The sequence below is a fragment of the Suncus etruscus genome, chromosome X (genome assembly GCF_024139225.1).
Source record: "Suncus etruscus isolate mSunEtr1 chromosome X, mSunEtr1.pri.cur, whole genome shotgun sequence".
NCBI classification, from domain to species: Eukaryota; Metazoa; Chordata; class Mammalia; order Eulipotyphla; family Soricidae; genus Suncus; species Suncus etruscus.
This window is the reverse complement of record NC_064868.1, coordinates 5098697-5123527: the sequence shown is the minus strand read 5'-3', so window position 1 is coordinate 5123527 and position 24831 is coordinate 5098697. Positions and strand designations below refer to the sequence as shown.

Sequence of the window (24831 nt, the reverse complement as noted above, 5' to 3'; positions counted from 1 at the left end):
AAAATTGTATTTAACACATAACTTAAAAGGTTGATATCTAGGGTATACAAATACACAAAAAGGTTAGCTTCACAAAATCTAATAAAGTCATAGATAAGGGAGAAGAAATGAATAGATATTTCTCTGAGAAATACCAATAGGTAACCAATAAATACATAGAAACATGTTCACCATTACTCATCATTAGAAAAATCTAAATTAAGACAATAGTGAGGTACCACCTTACCTTTGGATAGCACACATCAAAAATAATGAAACCAATCTTTGTCGCTGAGGATATGGTAAGAAAGGAATTCTCATCCACTGCTGGTGGTAATGCTACCTAGTCCAACCCCTATGGAAAACAGTATGGAGGGTGCTCAGTAAACTCAGAATTGAGCAGCCATATATATATATATATATATATATATATATATGCACACCATATATGAGCAGCCATATATATATATGCACACCATATATGAGCAGCCATATATATATATATATATATATATATATATATATATGCACACCACTATCCATTGCAGCACTCAGTACTATAGCCAAGAATTGAAATCAACCTATTGTCCAACAACAGATTAATATCATGACGATATGGTACATATACACAATGGCAGTAAGAAACGATAAATTATGCAATTTTCAGCAACATGGATGGAACTAAAAATTATGCAAATGAATTAAGCCAGAAGAAGTATACATACAGAATGATAGCACTTATTTGAGGCATCTATTATGTATACCATATATACATAAACTTCATGAAGAAACACAATGGTCTAATGGTAGAAACACTGAATGCCATAGATAGCACAGTATAGCAAGAAGAAGCAATCAAATCAAGAGGAAGAGGGAAAACACTATCTTTTATACCATAAAGAAACAAGCAACAACAGAAACCTGTTTAGAGCAATTGTTGTTCAATCAAGCTCTCAATTAAAATGCCTACAATAATGTTCTAATGCATTTATCCGCAGAACCATGTTTGGAATATGACTGGAAGCCAGAAACTCCTGCTGCAGTGCTTACTATCAATATGTTGTTGTTGTTTTTTTTGTTTTGTTTTGTTTTTGTTTTTTTTTGTCTTTCGGGCCACACCTGTTTGATGCTCAGGGGTTACTCCTGGCTAAATGCTTAGAAATTGCCCTTGGCTGGGGGGACCATATGGGACGCGGGGGCATTGAATCGCAGTCCTTCCTTGGCTAGCGCTTGCAAGGCAGACACCTTACCTCTAGCGCCACCTCGCCGGCCCATCAATATGTTTTAATACCTTAATTATATTTGAGATAAAATAACTCTTTTGTTTCTTTGTTGACAGTGGTTCTTGCAGATATAGGATGGACACCCTAATTTTTCAACCTAGACTCCATATACAGTGCTCATTATGAAAATGGCTTGAAAAAATACTCAAATTTAACCATTTTCTTTGGATTATATATTCTTTTAGGACCAAAGCATACAACCATTGAAACCACTGGACCAGACAACTGTGCACCTCAAACTTATGTTATCGACCCTACTTCTCGAGTACATTTATGCAAATTACTATTATCCCTTTTCCTTCTTTATCTTTCTTTTTTTGATTTCTTTTTATCTGTTTTTCTTTTTATCTTCCTCTTTCCAACTTTTCTGTCTTCTTCTTTCTCCTTCTCCTTCTCCTCCTCCTCCTCCTCCTCCTCCTCCTCCTCCTCCTCCTCCTCCTCCTCCTTCTTCTTCTTCTTCTTCTTCTTCTTCTTCTTCTTCTTCTTCTTCTTCTTCTTCTTCTTTTTCTTCTTCAGTTCAACATATGTTACTATTAAATCATGAAGCCCATGCTGTCAGTTTCTTTTTAGTAAAGGAACCTTGATGCACAGGACATGGCGGATGGTAATACATAGAGTTAACATCTCTTATAGTGCTCATTACCATATTGCTTAGTACTCTAGATGTAAAAATTATGCTTATTCTAATATGCTCCAGCTACATTATAACCCCTAAAAGATTCATTTACCAAAGTTCACCCCTGTCATTGATGAAGTGCCTAGAAATCTGAAAACATTTCAACTCTGAGGTTGGAAGGTTCCAACTCAGGTCCAATTTTTTTACTTATTTTTTTTATTTTTCCCCTCTTACTCTTTTTATCTTTCTCTCCTCATCTATATTCTAGCTATTTTTATATTTTCTCAACTCTTTTTTGTCCCCAAATTTACAATACAGACCAGGCAAAGGGCCTGGGTTGAGGTTTATATGGGGTGCATTTACTGTACCTCCTCTTTCTATACAGTCAGTGTAAAGAACACAGACTATGATAAGAATTGGGAGGCCTTATTCCCATCACCAATATCCCAAGTGTCCTTCTTCCCCACTCCACACAGGCCTGTACTCTAGACAGGCTTTCTACTTCCCTCATTCAGTCACATTTTGTTATGATAGTTCTCAGTGTAATTATTTCTGTGACTGCAGTAAACAATCCCTGTGGTGAACTTCATGTCAGGAGCTGGACCCTCCAGTCCGCCTTTATTTTGTCTCTGAGAATCATTACACAAATGTTTTCCATTTTTCTTAAAACCCATAGATGAGTGAGACCATTCTGTGTTTATCTCTCTCCCTCTGATTTATTTCACTCAGCATAACAGAATCCATATACATCCATGTATAGGAAAATTTTATGACTTCATCTCTTCTGATGGCTGCATAATATTTCTCAACTCAATTACTTATTAAGTATTCAGATCCATCCTATGAGGGTCAGACCTCCAACAAAAACTTATGAATAGATCTCTAATATCTATATATAAAATCTCCAACAAAACTTATGAATAGATCTCTAATGTCTATCTATAAGTGGGCATGAGTTTGCATACAGTGGAATCCCCTATGTCTGCCTAATCTATATTGTAAACAATTAATGCCTATATTGTATATAGTTCCTCATATATTATCCCTCCTCTCCTCTTTCATAACTCTTATCCTTGCATCTTCCCAGTCCTGATCCATTATTCCTCCCTATTTAACCTCTATAACCCTTAGTTCTCAACTCACTAGGTACAGAGAACTATTGTCTGCTCCAATAAGCCACCGCTCAGCTTTCAATGTGAAAGGACACCCTCTCAGACCCACATCTTGTGTCCTGAAAAGAAGCTGCACACTCTGCTCCTGCTGATTCATTCTATGTTGCCCTTTTTATCACCCCCCTAAATGTGGACTGTTGCATGCTACCAGGTTCAGTTCCAGAAGGACCTCCAGCTCAAGGACACTACCTGATTCCTTACTGCTAAAAATTATTTCTCAAACTCAACAAAACCACTCTGTGAAACGAAATGTGCTCTGGACATTAACCACCCAAGAATATCTCAAAAGACTTAATGTGGACATCTATATTTTCTTTGTATGTTTAATACCTCAATAGTTATACATTTTAGTGTGTTTATTTCCAAATGAAAGGTAGCCTCCTCCATCCCTTTCTTTTTATTTATAATATCTTTATTTAAGCATCTTATTACAAATATAATTGTTATTAGGTTTCAGTCATGTAAAGAACACCCCCCTTCACCAGTGCAACATTCCCACCCCCAATGTCCCAAGTCTTCCTCCATACCACCCAACCCCCATCTGTACTCTAGACAGGCTTTCCAGTTCCTCCATCCCTTTCTTAATTATTTTTAATTTTTTTAATATTTTATTATTTTTAAAATTTATATATACATATACATATATATATATATAGTTTGGGTTCTGCTTGGTATGAAATTTTAAAAGAAAACACCTTGCTTGTGATACAAGCTCAGGTCAAAACTAGGGCACAGATATTATATAGCATCTCATTCTTATCCCCAAATGCACCAGAAATATCATATGGCACCATTCCCTTTTGCATAGAAATACTAAAAAATGAGGAAATATTATGTATAGAAACAAGCTTTTATCTACTAGAGATAAGAATCCATAAATTTTATAATACAGGGGCAACTTTCACCCTGAACATTTGTCATGGGGACTCGGTTTAGACCCCATGCGATTGGACAGCAACCATCCAACCCCTAACACCAGATCCAAATTACACAGTTCTATGCAACAGCACCAGATATCAACACCCCCCCCCGAGTATTTAATACTGTTCTTGCGCCAACTTGCACCAAGTTGATAGGACACCCTGAAAAGGAAGAAACAGCAAGAACTTTATCTAAGAGCACGTTGCCCTACCTCTTCACCTAATGGTAAGATAAAATCAGAAGACATTCCATTCTTTGTGCAAAATCCAAGATCACAAATTACAGAAGACTGACTTTGACAACCGTGACTGAGCAGAACCTTTCCTGGGACCAATAGAAAGACCCTAGCCTAGGCTTCGGCCTAAGATGTGTACAAAAACCAATATCTTTAATTCAAGATGTCTGAGTTTGACAAACGTGACTGAGAAGAACTTCTGGAACCATAAATACTCTATCCTAGGCTTTGTCCTGGGATATGTGCATAAACCAAGATCACTAATTACAAAAGACTGACTACAACAAACATGATGGAGCAGAACTTCTAAAACCATAAAGGCTCTATCCTAGACTTCATCCTAGGATCGATGCAAATACCAAGATCTCTAACAACAGAAGACTGATTTTAACAATTACTACTGAGTAGAATGCTTAATGACACCATAAAAAGACCTTGATAATGAGTTTGATAATGAGCATGTCTGGAGCTTGTAGTTGTTCCCATGACATTATGCTTTAAGAGTGGAGAAACCCTGTATCTTAGACCAAGAGAATTCCACAATACTAACTGTGCCTTTGCAAACACACATACACACATATAAATCCTTGCCACATCAGCCTTCCTTCCTTCCTTTTAATTCTTTCTTCTTATGGTTGTTTAGTTGTTGTTTTTATTGCTGATATGTTTTTTATTTGCTTGTTTTGTTTTGCATTTTCTTTTTTTCACTTTTCCCTTTCTTCTTTTAAATTGACATTGATAGCTCCTAGATGGACTCTTCCAGCTTCCCTCCCCCAACAGAACCATAGAACTTAGATCATCTTGTTCTGCCTCATAAATTGAGGGAGAAAAATGAATGGTACCAGAATCAAACAGTCACATGAACATTGAGTGGAAATAAAAACTGATAAGACCTAAATATCAAACCCAAAGTCAAAGACAACATAATTATGGTACCCAATCTAAAACAAGTTATATACAAAAGGAACCTGTAGAACTAGCAGTCCAGGAGGCAAAGGTATGGGATGCATGCTGAGAACAGGAGTGCAGGGAAGACAACACAGGTGGTGGAAATGGCCTAATTTACTGTCACTATGTAGCTTAAATATAACTGTGAAAGACTTGTAATTCACATTGGTTACAATAAAAATTTTAAAAATTGTTACACTATATTACAGATTGTGCCATTTATATTTCTATTGGCAATGTACAAAGCTAATGCAATTTATTCACATGTATATAAAGAAATTTTATGGTTATTATTTTTTAATTCACTCGTGGTTTAAAATTAATCTCTAATGATTAATGAAATTGAAACATATTTCATGTTCATTAGCTGTCTGTATATTTTTTTTGGTAAATGTTTATATAATTTATTAATTTGATTATATTCTTTAATTTTATTTTTATTTTGCACCATGATTTAACGTGTTTCCATAATATAGTTTTAAATATAGTGTTTCAACATCAATTCTACCACCAGTATCAAAATTCCTCTATTAATGTCCATTAGACTAAGTTTAACAATTGCCTTATATTTAAATTTTATTTTCACCTTTGAACATAAGGAAACCTAATAATCAACCATAATCTAACCTTAAACTTAATTCTAACCCTAATACTAACCCTATCGTATAGGGCCTATACTAAACTTGCCATCGACTAACCTAAACCTAGTATTAGTCAAAATTTAAAAATTTATGAATACATAGCATTTTTCAGCTATAAACATAAGCAAACCTATGCCCTAACTTTAAAAAAAGAAGCCTACTCTAACTTCAATCTAAACATTAATCGATATCTAAGCTAAATATTTATATTGCTTCTTACCCAAGCCTAGAACTAAATCAATTAGCCTCAAAGGAAAAATCGCCCTATCTCACTTTCAAACATAAACTTAGCAAAATCTATACCCTAATATAACATGAATCCTAACACCTAACCCAAGCCCTAAAACTATACTAACCTAAATCTAGCCTAGGTTTAACCCTACCAATTTGCCTAAATTCAACAATTTCTCTATACCTAAATTTTATTTTCCACTTTGAGCATAAACAAATCTTATACCTAACACTAACAAAAACGCTAAAGATAAGACTAACCACTAACTCCAAGCTCACTCCTCTCAGTTTAGTTTAGGACTAAACCTAGTACTTAGCTTGAAATTAACAATTTTTCTATATAAAACTTTTGAGTTCAACTTTAACATAACAAAACCTGTACCTGGACTCTAACACGTAACCTAAACCTAACCCTAATGCAATCCAAAATATTATACTAACTTAAAAAACCTCGGTACAAACTTACTAATTAGTTTGAATAAACAAATGCTCAATATCTAGTATTTACTATCAACATTAAGAACTGCCTAACTTATATTCTAAATCAGACATGAAAACAAACACTAACCCTAAGTCTTATAAGTTATACAGTGTTTTCACAGATAAAGTTGTTCATGATTGTTACTGCCATACAATATATTACTAGTGTGCATTTCAACTACCAATATCAACAGTTTCCCTCTCACACTTTCAATATTCTTTTCCTTCCATCCACACTTTTTCCCCTGCCTGAGGCAGGCATTTTACTTCACTATCTCTTTTTTCGTCATTGTAGTTTGTATTACTGTTAATGAATAGGTGTCATGCATGTCTGTTTCACAGTAAACCCTTCTCTATTCTAACTGCACTCTTGGCTCTTTCCTGCAATCTTTCTACCATGAATGGTCCTACTATGCCTCATCTCTATTGTATCTGGATATCATCCCACACTATATTTTACTTTCCTTATATATACCATAGATGAGCAAGATTATTCTATGTATAACTCTCTCCCTCTGACTCATTTCACTCAGCATAATATTCTCCATGTTCACCCATGTAAAAGAAAATTTCATGACTCCATTTTTTCTGATGGCAGCATATTATTCAATTGTGTAGATGAGGGGTCTTCAAACTACGGCCCGCGGGCCACATATTGTATTTATTCCCATTTTGTTTCTTCACTTCTAAATAAGATATATGCAGTGTGCATAGAAATTTGTTCATAATTTTTGTTTTTACTATAATCTGGCACTCCAACAGTCTGAAAGACAGTGAACTGGCCCCCTGTTTAAAAAGTTTGAGGACCCCTGGTGTAGATATATCATAGTTTCATTAGTCACTAATGTGTTGTTGGGAACCTTGCTTACTTTCAAATTCTGGCTATTGTAAATAGTACTATGAGCAACACAGGAGTGCAGAGGCTGTTTTTTTTTATTGTGTTTTTGTGTTGCTATGGTATAACCCTAGAAATGCTATTGCTGGATCATAAGAAAGCTCAATTTAGAGGTTTTTAATTAATGTCCATATTGTTTTCAAGAAAGACTGAATTAGACAGCATTACCACCAGCAGTGAATGAGAGTCCATTTCTCCCCACATCCATGCCAGCACTGGTTTTTCTGTGACATAATACCCAATTGTTGCTTTTTTGTTTTGTTTTTGTTTCTTTGGTTTTTTTTTGGGGGGGGGCACACCTGGTGACACCCAGGGGTTACTCCTAGCTATGTGCTCAGAAATTGACCCTGGCTTAGGGGACCATATGGGACGCCAGGAGATAAAACCATGGTCCTTCCTAGCTAGTGCAGACAAGGCAGATGCCTTACCACTTGCGTCACTACTCTGGCCCCCTAATTGTTGTTTTGGTTTGCATTTCCCTAATGATTAGTGATGTAGGAAATTTTTCATGTGCCTTTTGGCCATCTGTATTTTTTCATTGAGGAAATGTATGTTCATATTGTCTTATGATTTTTGATGGGTTATTATTTTTCTTGAAAAGTCCTATCAGTACCTTATATATCTTAGATATTAGCCCTTTCCAGAAGAGTTTGGAGTGAACAGTTTCTCTCATTCCATGGGTAGCTTTTGTATCCTAGTCACAGTTTACTTTGAAGTGTGGAAGCTTCTCAATTTAATGTAGTCTTATTTGTTTATCTCTGCTTTCACTTGCACAGTGGAGTTTTCTATTGAAGATGCTGTTGGACTTAATGTCATGGAGTTTTCCCCTATTTTTTGCTCTATGTAATTTTTGGTTTCAGGTCTGATATCAAGGTCTTTAATCTATTTTGATTTGACCTTTCTTCATGGTGTTAAAGAGAAGTCTAAGTTCACTTTTTTGTTTTTGTTTTTTGCCTTTTTTGGGGGGGGGGCACACCCGTTGACCTCAGAGGTTACTCCTGGCTGTGAGCTCAGAAATTGCTCCTGGCTTGGGAGGACCATATGGTACACTGGGGGATCGAACCGTGGTCTGTCCTAGGCTAGCACTTGCAAAGCAGATGCCTTACCTCTAGTGCCACAGCTCCGGCCCCGAGTTCACCTTTTTTCATTTTATTGACAATTTGTACATTCAAGCAGTACACCCGGCAGTGCTCAGGGGTTACTCCTGGCTCTACACTCAGAAATCGCTCCTGGCAGGCTTGAGGGACCATATGGGATGCTGGGAATCGAACCACCGTCCTTCTGCATGCAAAGCAAACACCCTACCTCCATGCTATCTCTCAGGCCCCTTACTCTACTTTCTGTTTCTTGCTCCGTTATCAAAGATTAATTGGTTTTATACCAGGGGTTATTCTCAGAATACTCAAGTCTATTCCATTGATCTGACTGTCTTTGTTCCAATACCATGCTATTTTAATGACTATTGCTTTGTAATACAATTTAAAGTTGAAGAAAGTGATTCCTCCCATCTTCTTTTTTCCAAGGATTGCTTTAGCTATTTGTGGATGTTTATTTTTACAAATGAATTTCAAGAGTGTTTTATCTATGTATTTGAAAAATGTCATGCATATCTTTAGAAGGATTTCCTGAAATCTGCACAATGCTTTGGGAAATATTGCCATTTTAGTTATTTTAATCCTCCTAATCCATGAGCAACATATGCTTCCATTTCCTTGTATTCACTTTCATTTATTGAAGGATTGGTTTGTAATTTTCTTTGTATAGGTCTTTCATTTCTTGAGTTAATTTGCCTCCAAGGCACTTGATTTTCTGAGGCATAAATGTGAATAGAATTGTTTTTCTTGTCTTTTTATTTTCTTTCATTATTTGTATATAAAACGCCATGGATGTTTGAGTGTTAATTTTAAATACTGTCACTTTACTATACAAAGTTATTGTTTCTAGAAGCTTTTGATTAGAGTTTTTAGGATTTTTCTAATTATAGTATTATGTCATTTGCAAGCAGTGAGAGCTTGACTTCTCTTTCCTACCTGGATGCCCTTGAATTTTTTCTTGCCTGATTGCTATGACAAGTACTTCCACTATTATATTGAATATAAGTAGCAATAGGGGTATCTTTGTCTTGTGCCAAATCTTAAGGGAAAGAAATTTTATTTTCTCCATTGAATACATTATTTCCATAGGTTTTGGGTAAATAATCTTAACTATATTGAAAAAAGTTCCTTCCATACCCATTTTGTTGAAAGTTTTTTTATCATAAATGGGTATTGAATCTAGTCAAATATTTTCTCTGTATGTATTGATGAAATATATGTTTTGTTGTTGATATAGTGTATTACATTGATTTCATATGTTAAACCATCATTGCATTTTGTAATCTTACATGGCCCTGCTTTAAGCCTTTTTTGATGAATCATTTGATCATATATGCTAGAAATTTGTTGAGGATCTTTGCATCTGTGTTGCAAATGATATTAGCCTGTAGTTCTCTTTTTGTAGAATTTCTGTCAGCATTTAGTTTCAGGGTGATATTAGACTCGTAGAAACTATTTCAGAGCGTTTCTGTTTCTTCAATTTCCTGAAATAGCCTTATTTTTTTTTTCATTTTTATTTTGACCAAAGTGGATTACAAACCTTTCACAGTAATTTTTAGGTACATAGTGACATTGAATCAGGAGCATTCCCACCTACAATGTTTTCTACCCTCCACCCCTATTCCAAGCATGCAACCCATGTCCCCCTCCTTTACCACCCAGGTTGCTAGTATAAGTGGCCCCCTCTTTGTCTAGCATATTGTAGATTGGGTGTTGATTCTGTTGTCGCTGGCTTTGGATTTGGTGTTTAAATCTGATCATTTTTTATTTCTACTTAATGTTTATACGACTGTCTGGTCTTGGTTCCTTCCATTATTTCCCCCTCAATTTGTGAGGCAAAATAAGATGGTTCAAATTATGTGATTCTGTTTGAAGAAAATAAAAAAAATAAAAATGGGTCAAAATTCAAACAAGCAAAAAATAGGAGGAATCCTTCTAGAGGCTATAAATAGTTTAAGAGAAGGAAGAAAAAAAGGGAGAAACAAAACAACAATACTAAAAAAAATTTAAAAAAACAAACAAAACACTCAAAAAACCCATAGCAGTAAAGACACCAACCACACAATAACTACGGTCCTAAAAAAAAAAAAAAGGCACACAAAAAAGAAAACCCACGGAACTAAAAAACAAGCAACAAACGACAACAATAGCAAAAAAAAGAGTTAAAACAAAAAAAAGTTAATTTGTCTTTCTTTCTTTCTTTCTTTCTTTCTTTCTTTCTTTCTTTCTTTCTTTCTTTCTTTCTTTCTTTCTTTCTTTCTTTCTTTCTTTCTTTCTTTCTTTCTTTCTTTCTTTCTTTCTTTCTCTCTCTCTCTCTCTCTCTCTCTCTCTTTCTTTCTTTCTTTCTTTCTTTCTTTCTTTCTTTCTTTCTTTCTTTCTTTCTTTCTTTCTTTCTTTCTTTATTTCTTTCTCTCTTTCTCTCTCTCTCTCTCTCTCTCTCTCTCTCTCTCTCTCTCTCTCTCTCTCTCTCTTTGTTAGAAAGGGAATTCCCTTGGCCTAAGAGATACAGGGTTTCTCCGCCCTTAAAACCTGGACTAACCTTAAAAGGATTGGCAGCAGATCCTTTTTTAGGGTTCATAAAAATTTAGTAGTGAATCCATTTGTGTCTGGGCTTTTATTCTTGGGAATCCTTTTAATTAACATTTTAATTTACTAAACACTGATAGATTTGTTCAGATTAGCCAGATCATCTTGGTTCCACCTTTAAAGGTTATGAGTTAAATAATTTATCCATTTCTTCAAGGTTTTTTGTTTTGTGACAGAGTTTCACAAATTAATCTCTAATTTCCCTTTGAATTTTTGTAGTGTCTATAGTGATCTACCCTTTTAATTTTCAGTTTGCTTTATTAAGTTTCTTTTTGTGAGTCTTGCTTGTGGTTTATCTTTATTGTTATTTTTTAAAGAACTAACTTTTGCTTTCATTAATATTTTAAATTATTTTTGGGGGATTCCATTTTGTTATTTTCAGTTCTGAGCTTCATTATTTCTGCCTACCTATTTTTGTTCATTTTTCAGTTTTTAAGCTGTGTAGGTTCTTTCTTTCTTCCTGATGAATGCTTGCAAATATATAATTTTCCTTTTAATGCCACTTTTGCTCTGTCCTACAAATTTGATCATTTGTGTATTCAGGAATAAAGAAATCCAGGAATCTTTATAGTTCCTCTTTGATTTCATCTTTAAGCCACTCAATGTTCAGTTCCAGCTATTTATTTCCAGGTGTTAAAACGTTTTTTCTCTGTGTCTATTGGTAATCCACTTCTAATTTCAATGCATAATGATCTGATAATTTAGTTAATACATTCCAATCAACTCTCTTCTATTTCTCTTTTATAGCCAGTATATCTTTGTGAAACTTTAGCCTGGCTTAGCCTGGTTGACCAACAAATGTGACAGAGTGGTGTTGAATTCTCCCACTATAATTGTGTTGTTAGTGATGACTTTCTTCAGTCTATTAGCAAGTATTTTAAATATTTCTTTGGCCATTCATTGGGTGCAGATATGTTTAGGAGTTTGATTTCTTCCAGTTGTATATATCTCTTGATTATAAAGAAACATACATTCTGTCTCTTATAACCTTGTAATCTTGAAGTCTGTTTCATCTGATAGCATGGCCACACCAGCCTTTTAAAGGAATTGTTGCTTGAATGATTGTTTTCTAACCTTTGAAATTGAGTCTGTTTGCTCTGACTATTGTTATGTGTTTCTTGCAAGCAGAAAAATGTTACATTCAACATTTTGATCCATTTTCCCACTCTATATTTCTTAATTGGTGTATTTAATTTATTGACATTGAGGAAAAGAGTGTCATGGGTTAAGTGTCATTGTTTTAATTGGAGCTTAGTTTATTTGTTGGATCCTCCTTCTATTAAGTTCAGTATTGAATCTTTAAAGTTTCTGAGCTGTTGCTTATCCGTAAAGCTATGTATCCTTCCTGCAAACCTGAAAGTCTGGGTGAAGTATTCTTGGCTAATAATTTATTTTATTGAGGTTTTCTATTATATGCCACCACTAACTTGAGGCCTTGAGAATTGCTTGTGATAAATATGTTGTAAATATTATGGACACCTCTTTTTATAAAATTTTCTTTTTTGATTGTGTTGCTTTAAGTATTCTTTCTCTATCTTTAGTTTTCATCATTGTGACTAGTATATGCCTTGGGGTGCTTTTCTTTGGATCTCTTTTAGCTGGTACAATTTGGACATCCAGAATACAGTTGCATGCATTAATTATTTCTGGAAATTTCTCAGCACTGATGTCCTAGACTGTTGATTCTTTATCTGGGTTTTCTTCCTGAGACTTTGGTAACCCAATGATTTGTATACTTTTTCTACTGAGTTTATCTGTAAGGTCTAGCTCTATTGTTACATGTTTACTTTTTTGCTTTGTTTTTGGGCCACACCCTGTGGTGCTCAGGGGTTACTCCTGGTTATGCACTCAGAAATCACTCTTAGCTCAGAGAAACATGTGAGACTCAAGGGAATTGAAATTTGGTCTGCCCTAGGTCAGCCACATGCAATGCAAATGCCCTCCTGCTGTGCCACTTCTCGGGGCCCACATGTTTAATGTTTTTTGTTTTGTTTTGTTTTTCAGCCACACCCGTTTGATGCTCAGGGGTTACTCCTGGCTAAGTGCTCAGAAATTGCCCCTGGCTTGGGGGGACCATATGGGGCTCTGGGGGATCGAACCGCGGTCCTTCTTTGGCTAGCGCTTGCAAGGCACCTTACCTCTAGCACCACCTCGCCAGCCCCACATGTTTACTTTTTTGAGGATTTTTGGGAGGATTTTCCCAGTCTTTTCTATGCTATAGATCAGTGATGGCTAACCTTTTTGAGCCCGAGTGCCCAAACTGCTGCACAAAACCAAAGAATTTTCCTCAAAGTGCCAGCACATCAATTAAACTGTAATAACAAGATTTTAGTATCTAAAGACTCTTTAAATTTTTATAAATTTATTAATTGCAGACCTTCTCGCGTGCCAGCTGCAAGGTCTTCATGTGCCACTGCTGGCACACATGCCATAGGTTCACCATCGCAGCTATAGATGATCAGCTCATCATCTACATGACTGATTCTGTCCTCAGCAATTCTATCCTTTCCAGTGGGGCTTTATTTCACCTACCATGTTTTTCAGCCCTAATTTTTCTATTTGAAGTTTTATTATTTCTACTCTAATATCCTCTTGAGTCTTCTGGGCTGTATATTCCATAGTTTCTTTAAGTTCTTTGAATTTCCTTAATATTTCCTCTGTAAGTTCATGATCAAAATTTATGTAGGTGGAAGATATTGTTTGGGCCTTCAGTCACAAGGTGTGGTGGGTTTCTTCATAGTATTTCCATTATAAAATTTGTTGCATGGTACTGTTATTAAGTGTTGTGGTATAGCTCCTTGACTGGAAGAAACACTGCTTATGGTCACTCTTTCAAATCTCACACAACTCAGAGGGATACAAACGTGTTTTACCCAAGCTCTGCCACAAGAAATAGGCAGCTGTATCTAGGTTCATGTATCAGAGGTTTGATTCCAGCTGATGTTTTTTAACCAATTTTCTGGCTACTGCTTACAGCCAGGCCTGATGGTCTCAAGCACCTCAGCTGGATTCAAACTGTTTTTCCCCAAACATTCTGCCTACATCTGATAGGCAATTTCATCTTGATTTATGAAGCTTTGATTTATGCAGGTTTGATTCCAGCTGGCATTTTTAATCCAATTTCTGGCCACTGCTTATGGCTGATCTTTTTAATCTCACACTGAGTAAAAATATATTTAAATAAAACTTTCAATAAAATTTGGAGATAATGGAGCCAGCGAGGTGGCGCTAAAGGTAAGGTGTCTGCCTTGCAAGCGCCAGCCAAGGAAGGACCACGATTCGATCCCCTGGTGTCCCATATGGTTCCCCCAAGCCAGGGGCAATCTCTGAGCGCTTAGCCAGGAGTAACCCCTGAGTATCAAATAGGTGTGGCCTGAAAAACCAAAAAAAAATGGAGATAAGGATCTGAGCTCAGTGGCTACAGTAGTAGCACTGAGGCTGGGAGACCTGACAGTGTTCAAAAGCCACTAGACCCAACCCTAATATTTTTATGCAGCATGTGGTAACAGTGATGGAAGTGGGAACCTGAATAACCAAAATATGAACCTCTGTGCTCTCTTTATAATCCAAATCCATATAGTTATAAGCAAAGACAAATAGAAGTAAGTGCTTCTCTTTTTTTATGTCTTTAGAGTAAGATGACCAAATGTGGTACTTAATTCCTCCATCTGGATGAAGTAACAAGGAAAAGTTGTTTCTAGAATTTTAGTCAACATTATTTCATCACCCTTTTAAAAAGTACATTAAATGAATTATTATTTGGACACCAATAAACTTAGAATCTGGGGTGGATTTTTCATTCTCCAACCAAATATTTTCCGAAAATGCATTGAACAGGAGCTAGATAGTATAAGGAGTTAAAGTACTGGCTTTTTCATGTGGTTGACCCTGGCTTGCAACACAACATATGGTCCCCTGAACACTACTAGTAATGGTCCTGAGCACTACTGGGTCTGACTCCAAAAATCAAAAGCAAAGCAAAACAAAAATGAATGTCTACGTGAAAGGAACATGTTTCTTATAAATACAGCTTTTTTGTGGTTACAGTTACAACTCTGAACATGTCTCCAAAACTTGTTTATGTTAATAATAGAATTAAAGAGAATTAAGGTTATTATCACTTTCCTATCACCTTGGAGACTACAAAAAGCCAAGTTAATTTGTTAAACTGTCACTGCTCAACACTATTTTAGGAAGCAAAATGGCAAGACAGCTTCTAAGGTTTCAAATCTATCTTTAATAATGTTTTATCATCAGGCTGCTACCAACATGTCTTTTTAATCTTCATTTCTTCATGTTGTTTCTTAACTCTTGCCCTTATTTTTCATATTCACTATAAGAGGACTGTTTTTTTTAACATACTCAATCAAGATAGGAACATTGCAAAGATTTTAGTAGTAGTATTTTTTCTATTTTTATTTTATATACTTTCATTTATTCTTTCTATAAAGCAGAGATCATCACAGTCCATATTAAATTTTAAATATTTCCATTAGAATATAACATAAAGTTCAAAGTATTACAAAATGACTTCTTGGATAACTTAATAACCTAAGATAGTGTGTTTTAATTCTATTAACACTAGTAGGTACAAAAGAGTGGGGAGGACTCTATATTGGATGTAAAAATTTTAGAAAAAAGAAAAACATGGCACAAGTCCCAGAGCCCTCATTCTAAGACAAAATTTCATGTATGCTCTGGCATTCTACCTCTCAGGAGAAAGATGTATTTAGTTTATAGCTAGCAGAGTGATGTTCACCCATAAGTCCTCCTCATATTTCTCTTTTTTAAATATTTTTATTTAAACACCTTGGTTACAAGCATGAATGTGGTTGGGTTTCAGTCATATAAGATGACACCCCCCATCACCGGTGTAACATTCCCATCACCAATGACCCAAATATCCCTCCTCCCCTCTCTGCCCTCACTTGTACTCTAGACAGGCTTTCTATTTCCCTCATATATTCTCATTGTTAGGATAGTTCGCAATGTAGTTGTTTCTCTAAATAAACTCATCACTCTTTGTGGTGAGGTTCATGCGGTCAGCTGTAATGTCCAGCCCTCTCCTCTTTTGTCTTAGAAAATTGTTGAGAAATGTCTTTCATTTTTCTTCAAACCCATAGATGAGTGAGACCATTCTCTGTCTTTCTCTTTCTCTCTGACTTATTTCACTCAGTATAATAGATTCCATGTACATCCATGTATAGGAAAATTTCATGACTTCATCCCTCCTGACAGCTGCATAATAATATTCCATTGTGTATATGTACCAAAGTTTCTTTAGCCATTCATCTGTTGAAGGGCATCTTGGTTGTTTCCAGAGTCTTGCTATGGTAAATAGTGCTACAATAAATATAGGTGTAAGGAAGGGATTTTTGTATTGTATTTTTGTGTTCCTAGGGTATATTCCTAGGAGTGGTACAGCTGGATCATATGGGAGCTCGATTTCCACTATTTGGAGGAATCTCCATATCACTTTTAATAAAGGTTGAACTAGACGGCATTCCTACCAGCAGTGGATAAGAGTTCCTGTCTCACTGTATCCCCTCCAACACTGATTGTTCTCATTCTTTGTGATGTGTGCCAATCTCTGTGATGTGAGGTGGTACCTCATAGTTGTTTTGATTTGCATCTCCCTGATGATTACTGATGTGGAGTCTTTTTTTGTGCCTTTTTGCCATTTGTATTTCTTCTTTATCAAAGTGTCTGTCCATTTCTTCTTCCCATTTTTTGATGGGATTAGATTTTTTCTTGTAGATTTCTGTCAGTGCCCTGTATTTTTTGATATTAGCCCCTTATCTGATGGGTATTGGGTGAATAGTTTCTCCCACTCAGTGGGTGGCTCTTGTATCCTGGGCACTATTTCCTTTGAGGTGCAGAAACTTCTTAGCTTAATATATTCCCATCTGTTAATCTCTGCTTTCACTTGCTTGGAGAGTACAGTTTCCTCCTTGAAGATGCCTTTAGTCTCACAGACCCTCAGATCATTTGAATAGACTTGAGTACTCAGAGATTGTTCCCCAGACATACAATCATCTAATCTTTGATAAAGAAGCATGAAGTCCTAAATGGAGCAAAGAAAGCCTCTTCAACAAGTGGTGTTGGCACAACTGGCTAGCCACTTGCACAAAAGCGAACTTAGACCCCCAGCTAACATCATGTAAGAAGGTAAAATCCAAATGAATTAAAGGCTAGATATCAGACTTGAAACCATAAGGTATATAGAACAACATGTAGGTATAACACTCCATGACATTGAAACTCCTCATATTTCTCATCCAAAGAAGTACGGGTTAATTTTTCAATATCCAAAGAATTAGACTAATTTAAATGCTATAAAGTCCATTTGAGCACACTACATTATGACAAGCATGTATGCATTTTATAATTCATAATCAATATCCTGTTAATTACAGAAAAACTAACCTTTCCCATAAAGAAAGTTAAGAACTAGAAAAATTCATCTCATTGTGAGGTCTATTATCTACTCCAAAAATGTGGGAGGAAGAAAATAGAGTCAGTTACTTAGTCTTTCTTAAAAAAAATTGATCCCTAGCATCCCATATGGTCCTCCAAGCCCACCAGAATTGATTCCTGATCACAGACCCAAGATGAAGCTATGAGCACTGCTAGGTGTGGCCCAGAAATAAAACAAGAAATAAAAGTATGAGTACTGAGAGGTTTCACAGTGCTTGAAGCTCGTATCTTACAAGCAGCTTACACAGGGTTGGCTCCTTGGTATGATTCTGAAGGTACTGAGCACCATTGAGGTGACTCAAGGTCCGTATCAGTGCTGAGCAGCATTTCATCCTTTAGAAATTGTAGTGTACAGTCATCAGAGAATTTCTGAGCACCTCTTGGGAGACTACTGTCCCTGCAAAAAGAAAAACCCACTTTTCAGTCTGATCAAAATAATTGTTTGATGTATGGCATTCTAGAATTTAGAATTTTTGAGTTTAGAAAACAAATCTTGTTTTATCGCAGTTTAGAATAGAATTTATAATTTACTTTTTAGAATGTAGAATCTTAGATTTTAGAATATAGAATTAAGAATTCTAGAATATATATTTTAGAATTATAGAATTTAGAATTTAAGAATATGGAATTTAGAATTTTAGAATTCAGAATTTTGAAGTTTAAAATTCAGATTTTAGTATATAGTATTTTAGAAGTTAGAATATTAGAATTTAAAATTTTAGAATATAGAATTTTAGAACATGGAATTTAGAGATTTAGAATTTAGAATTTTAGAACTTAAATTGTACTTATGATTTTAGAAGTTAGAATTATAGAAGTTAGAAATTTAAAATTTGAAATATAGAAATTTATAATTTAGAATTTTAGAATATAGAATTTAGAATTTTTAATATGAAATTTAAAATTTTAGAACTTAGAATTTTATCATATGGAATTTAGAATTTTAGAATTTATAATTTAAGAATTTAGAATTTACATTTTTAGAATAGGGAATTTAGAATTTTAGAATTCAAAATTTTAGAATATGGAATTTAGAATTTTAGAATATAAAATTTAGAATTTTAGAATTTAGAATTTAGATTTTAGAATATAGAATTCAGAATGTAGAATTTTAGAATATAGAATATAGAATTTTAGAATTTAGAATTTTAGAATATAGAATTTTAGAATTTAGATTTTAGAATTTAGGATGTTAGAAGTCAGAATTTAGGAATATAGAATATAGAATTTTTGAATTTAGATTTTAGAATTTTAGAATATGAAATTTAGAATTTTAGAATATGCAATTTAGAATTTAAGATTTAGAATATAGAATTCAGAATGTAAAATTTTAAAATATAGAATTTTAGAATATAAACTTTAGAATTTTAGAATATGCAATTTAGAATTTTAGAATAGAGAATTTAGAATTTTAGAATTTAGAATTTTAAAATATAGAATTTAGAATTTTAGAATATGCAATTTAGAATTTTAGAATATGGAATTTAGAATTTTAGAATTTAGAATTTAGGTTGTGGAATATAGAATTCAGAATGTAGAATTTTAGAATTTAGAATATTAGAATATAGAATTTAGAAATTTAGAATATGGAATTTACAATTTTAGAATTTAGAATTTTAGAATAGAAAATTTAGAATTTTAGAATTTAGAATTTAGAATATAGAATTTAGAATTTTAGAATATGGAATTTAGAATTTTAGAATATGCGATTTAGAATTTTAGAACTTAGAATTTAGGTTGTAGAATATAGAATTCAGAATGTAGAATTTTAGAATATAGAATATAGAATTTTAGAATTTAGAATTTTAGAACATAGAATTTAGAATTTTAGAATTTAGAATTTTAGAATATGGAATTTAGAATTTTAGATTTAGAATATAGAATTCAGAATGTAGAATTTTAAAATATAGAATTTTAGAATTTAGAATTTTAGAATATAAACTTTAGAATTTTAGAACATGCAATTTAGAATTTAGATTGTAGAATATAGAATTCAGAATATAGAATTTTAAAATTTAGAATATTAGAATATAGAATTTAGGAATTTAGAATATGGAATTTAGAATTTTAGAACAGAGAATTTAGAATTTTAGAATTTAGAATTTTAGAATAGAAAATTTAGAATTTTAGAATATGCAATTTAGAATTTTAGAACTTAGAATTTAGGTTGTAGAATATAGAATTCAGAATATAGAATTTTAGAATATAGAATATAGAATTTTAGAATTTAGAATTTTAGAATATAGAATTTAGAATTTTAGAATACGGAATTTAGAAATTTAGATTTAGAATTTAGATTTAGAATATAGAATTCAGAATGTAGAATTTTAAAATATAGAATTTTAGAATTTAGAATTTTAGAATATAAACTTTAGAATTTTAGAACATGCAATTTAGAATTTTAGAATAGAGAATTTAGAATTTTAGAATTTAGAATTTTAGAATATAGAATTTAGAATTTTAGAATATGGAATTTAGAATTTTAGAATTTAGAATCTAGATTGTAGAATATAGAATTCAGAATGTAGAATTTTAGAATTTAGAATATTAGAATAGAGAATTTAGGAATTTAGAATATGGAATTTAGAATTTTAAAACAGAGAATTTAGAATTTTAGAATTTAGAATTTTAGAATAGAAAATTTAGAATTTTAGAATTTAGAATTTTAGAATATAGAATTAAGAATTTTAGAATATGGAATTTAGAATTTTAGAATATGCAATTTAGAATTTTAGAACTTAGAATTTAGGTATAGAATATAGAATAAAGAATGTAGAATTTTAGAATATAGAATATAGAATTTTAGAATTTAGAATTTTAGAATATAGAATTTAGAATTTTAGAATTTAAATTTTTAGAATACGGAATTTAGAATTTTAGATTTAGAATTTAGATTTAGAATATAGAATTCAGAATGTAGAATTTTAAAATATAGAATTTTAGAATTTAGAATTTTAGAATATAAACTTTAGAATTTTAGAATATAGAATTTAGAATTTTAGAATAGAGAATTTAGAATTTTAGAATATAGAATTTAGAATTTTAGAATTTAGAATTTAGATTGTAGAATATAGAATTCAGAATGTAGAATTTTAGAATTTAGAATATTAGAATATAGAATTTAGAAATTTAGAATATGGAATTTAGAATTTTAGAATAGAGAATTTAGAATTTTAAAATTTAGAATTTAGAATTTTAGAATATAGAATTTAGAATTTTAGAATATGGAATTTAGAATTTTAGAATATGGAATTTAGAATTTTAGAATTTAGACTGTAGAATATAGAATTCAGAATGTAGAATTTTAGAATATAGAATTTAGAATTTTAGAATTTAGAATTCTAGGAATTTAAAATTTAGAATGTTAAAATTTAGAATTTAAGACTCTAGAATATAGATCTTTCAAGTTTACAAATCAAATTTTGTTTCATCGAATTTTAGAATTGAATTTAGAAATTACTTTTTAGAATGTAGAATCTTAGATTTCAGAATATAGAATAAAGAATCTTAGAATATAGATTTTAGAATTATAGAATTTAGAATTAAAGAATATGGAAATGAGAACTTTAGAATTTAGAATTTAGAAGTTTAGAATTTAGATTTTAGTATTTAGTATTTTAAAAGTTAGAATTTTAGAATTTAGATTTTAAAATTTATGATGTTACAAATTAAAATTTTAGAAATTTTAATATAGAATTTTAGAAATTAGAATTTAGAATTTTAGGATATAGAATTTAGAATTTTAGAACTTAGAACATAGAATTGTAGAATACAAAATTTAGAATTTTAGAATTTAAATTTTATAATTTTAGAATATAGAATTTATCTATATAGAATTAAGAATTTTAGAATATGAAATTTAGAATTTTAGAATTTAATATTTAGAATTTTAGAATTTTATTTTAGAATTTAGAATTTTAAAAGTTAGAATTTTAGAATATAGTTATAGAATTTTAAAATTCATAATTATGCATTTTAGAATATAGAATCTAGAATTTTATTATTTGAAAATTAGAAATTCAGAATTTAGAATTTAGAATTTTAGAAATTAGAATTTAGAATTTTAGAATTTAGATATATATTTTAGAATTTTAGAAGTTAGAATTTTAGAATATAGAATACAAATTTTAGAATTCAGAATTTAGAATTTAAGAATATGAAATTTGGAATTATAGAATTTAGAGTTTAGAAATTTAGATTTTAGAATTTAGAATTTTAGAAGTTAGAATTTTAGAATATAGAATTTAGAATATTAGAATTTAGAATTTTAGAATATGACATAGAATTTTAGAATTTAAAATTTCGAATTTTCGAATTTAGATTTTAGAATTTTAGAATTTAGAATTTAAAATTTAAAAGTTAGGAATATGAAATTTAGAATTTTAGAATTCAGAATTTAGAAGTTTGGGGCCGGAGAAATAGCATGGAGGTAAGGCATTTGCCTTTCATGCTGAAGGTCATCGGTTCGAATCCCAGCATCCCATATGGTCCCCCATGCCTGCCAGAAGCAATTTCTGAGCATGGAGCCAGGAGAAACCCCTGAGCACTGCCAGGTATGACCCAAAAAGCCACAAAAATAATTTAGAAGTTTAAAATATAGAATTATGTATTTTAGAATTTAGAATGTAGAATTTTAGAATGTAGAATTTAGAATTTTAGAATATAGAATTTAAAATTGTAGTATATGAAATTTAGAATTTTAGAATTTAGAACATAGAATATTAGAATATGAAATTTAGAAATTTAGAATTTTGAATTTAGAATATTAGAATTTTAGAAGTTAGAATTTTAGAATATAGAATATAGAATTTTAGAATTTAGAATTTAGAATTAAAGATATACAATTTAGAATTTTAGAATTTAGAATTTAAAATTTAAAGTATAGAATTTAGAATTTTAGCATATGGAATTTAGAATTTAAATTTAGTATTTAGAATTTTAGAATAGAGAATTTAGAATTTTAGAATTTAGATTTTAGAATATAGAATATAGAATTTTAGAATTTAGGGGCCCGGAGAGATAGCACAGCGGCATTTGCCTTGCAAGCAGCCGATCCAGGACCAAAGGTGGTTTGATTGAATCCCGTTGTCCCATATGGTCCCCCGTGCCTGCCAGGAGACAGACAGGAGTAACCCCTGAGCAACGCCTGGTGTGGCCCAAAAAATAACAAAACAAAACAAAAAAAAGAATTTTAGAATTTTAGAATATAGAATTTAGAATTTTCGAATATAGAATTTTACTATTTACTATTTAGGTTTTAGAATTTTGATTTTAGAAGTTAAAATCTTAGAATATATAATATAGAATTTTAGAATTCAGAATTTAAAATTTTAGCATATGGAATTTAGAATTTTAGAATATAGAAATTAGAATTTTACCATTTAGAATTTACAATTTTAGAATATAGAATTTAGGACCCTAGAATTTAGAATAGGGATCTAAAAGTTTTAGAATTCAAAATTTAAAATGTTAGAAATTTAAAATAAAATGTAGAGATTTATCAATTTAGAATTTTATTTGATTATTTATAGGTTTTTGTGTTTCCTTTATGGATTTTGGGCCACAGCAGTAGACGTGAATTGCTTTCACCTGGCTATGGACTCTGAAATTGTTCCGTGTTTTGGGAACCAAATGGAATGCAGGGTCATGAAACCACAATCTGTCCTTGGCTGGCAATGGCCAGCAGATGCCAACCCTGGCGCCCCCACAAGCCCAAGTAATGTGGAAATTTAGAATTTAGAATTGTAGGAATTTAGAATTTAGAATGTTAAAATTTAGAAGTATAGACTCTAGAATTTAGAATTTTCGAGTTTAGAAATCAAATTTTGTTTTATCGAAATTTAGAATTAAATTTGTAATTTACTTTTTAGAATGTAGAATCTTAGATTTTAGAATATAGAAATAAGAATTCTAAAATTTAGATTTTAGAATTAGAGAATTTAGAATTTAAGAATATGGAATTTAGAATTTTAGAATATGGAATTTAGAATATTAGAATTTAGAATATAGATTTTAGAATACAGAATTTAGAATTTTGGAATTTAGAATGTAGAATTTTAGAATATAGAATTTAGAATTTTAGAATTTAGAATTTAAAATTTTAGCATATGGAATTTAGAATTTTAGAATTTAGAACAGAATTTTAGAATATGGAATTTAGAAATTAGAGCTGAAGTATTAACGTTATACCATCTGAAAGCTAGATAGTAGTATGCCCTTTGCTATAAGCATTTATATTTTCTTTTTTTCTAGCTATAGTTTAAATACACTGCAAAATGACATCATGGCTAACTTTAATAATTTACAGGTAGACTTCTATTTCAATCCTCTACAATCAAACCAGCTTCTTTCAAGAGGAAATAAGTCTAAAATTTTTCTCTTAAAGAAAAATATAACATAGCTTAGATAATATTGTTTTCTGATTTTTCACTTTAAAGAAGCACATTTTAATTTTATTTTTCATAAATACGTGGGTTTTATTTCAGGGATGAAAGAATTTCTAGTATATGCAAAATAATTCATTTGAAATCAACACATGGACACATGCAGAGAACACATGTGACAGGAATCAACACCCGTTTATGATATTAAAAACTAATAAAATAGGGATGGAGAAGAGATAAATCAACATAACAAATGCCATATAGTTCATATTATCATACTCACTGTTGAAAAGCTGACAACTATTCTTGGATTCCTGAATTAGCCACTCTCATCACATCCAGTTAATAGTAGCAATATTAGATAAAACATTTAGAAAAGATACAAAAGGAACCCATGATTGAACACTAGAAACAAACTATTACTATTTGAAGATAATTTATTAATATATAGAAAAATTCAAAGACTCCTATTAGAAATAGGATGGAGGTAGGACCTTTGCCTTGAATGTAGAAGGATGGTGATTCAAATCTCGGCATCCCATATGGTCCCCTGAGTCTTCCAGGAGCAATTTCTGAGCATAGAGCCAGGAGTAACCCCTGAGTGCTACAGGCTGTGACCCAACCCCCCCCAAAATATAAAATAATAAATGAGTAAAATGATAAGTTACAAAATCAATATACAAAAATGTCATTGCATTCCTATATGTAAACAAAGATCAGGCAGAAAAAATTAAGAAAGAATTCCATTTCTAATTTAAGAGCAATGATAAATAACTAGAAACTAACTTGATTAACATGCATAAATCTGGTAGAAAAACTAACAGATACTGTGGAGACATATTTTTAAAAAATTGTCTTTTTAATATGTCCCTTTAATACATATGGCCATA

General features: G+C 31.9%; 1 non-coding gene across 1 annotated transcript; it reads right to left on the bottom strand.

Annotated features, from left to right (window-relative positions):
* Positions 1-2171: 2171 nt before the first annotated feature.
* On the bottom strand, positions 2172-2304 carry LOC125999770 (small nucleolar RNA SNORA51). The gene has a single exon (XR_007492241.1). It is a non-coding gene; the product is annotated as a small nucleolar RNA SNORA51 (small nucleolar RNA).
* Between the last annotated feature and the right edge of the window lie 22527 nt (positions 2305-24831).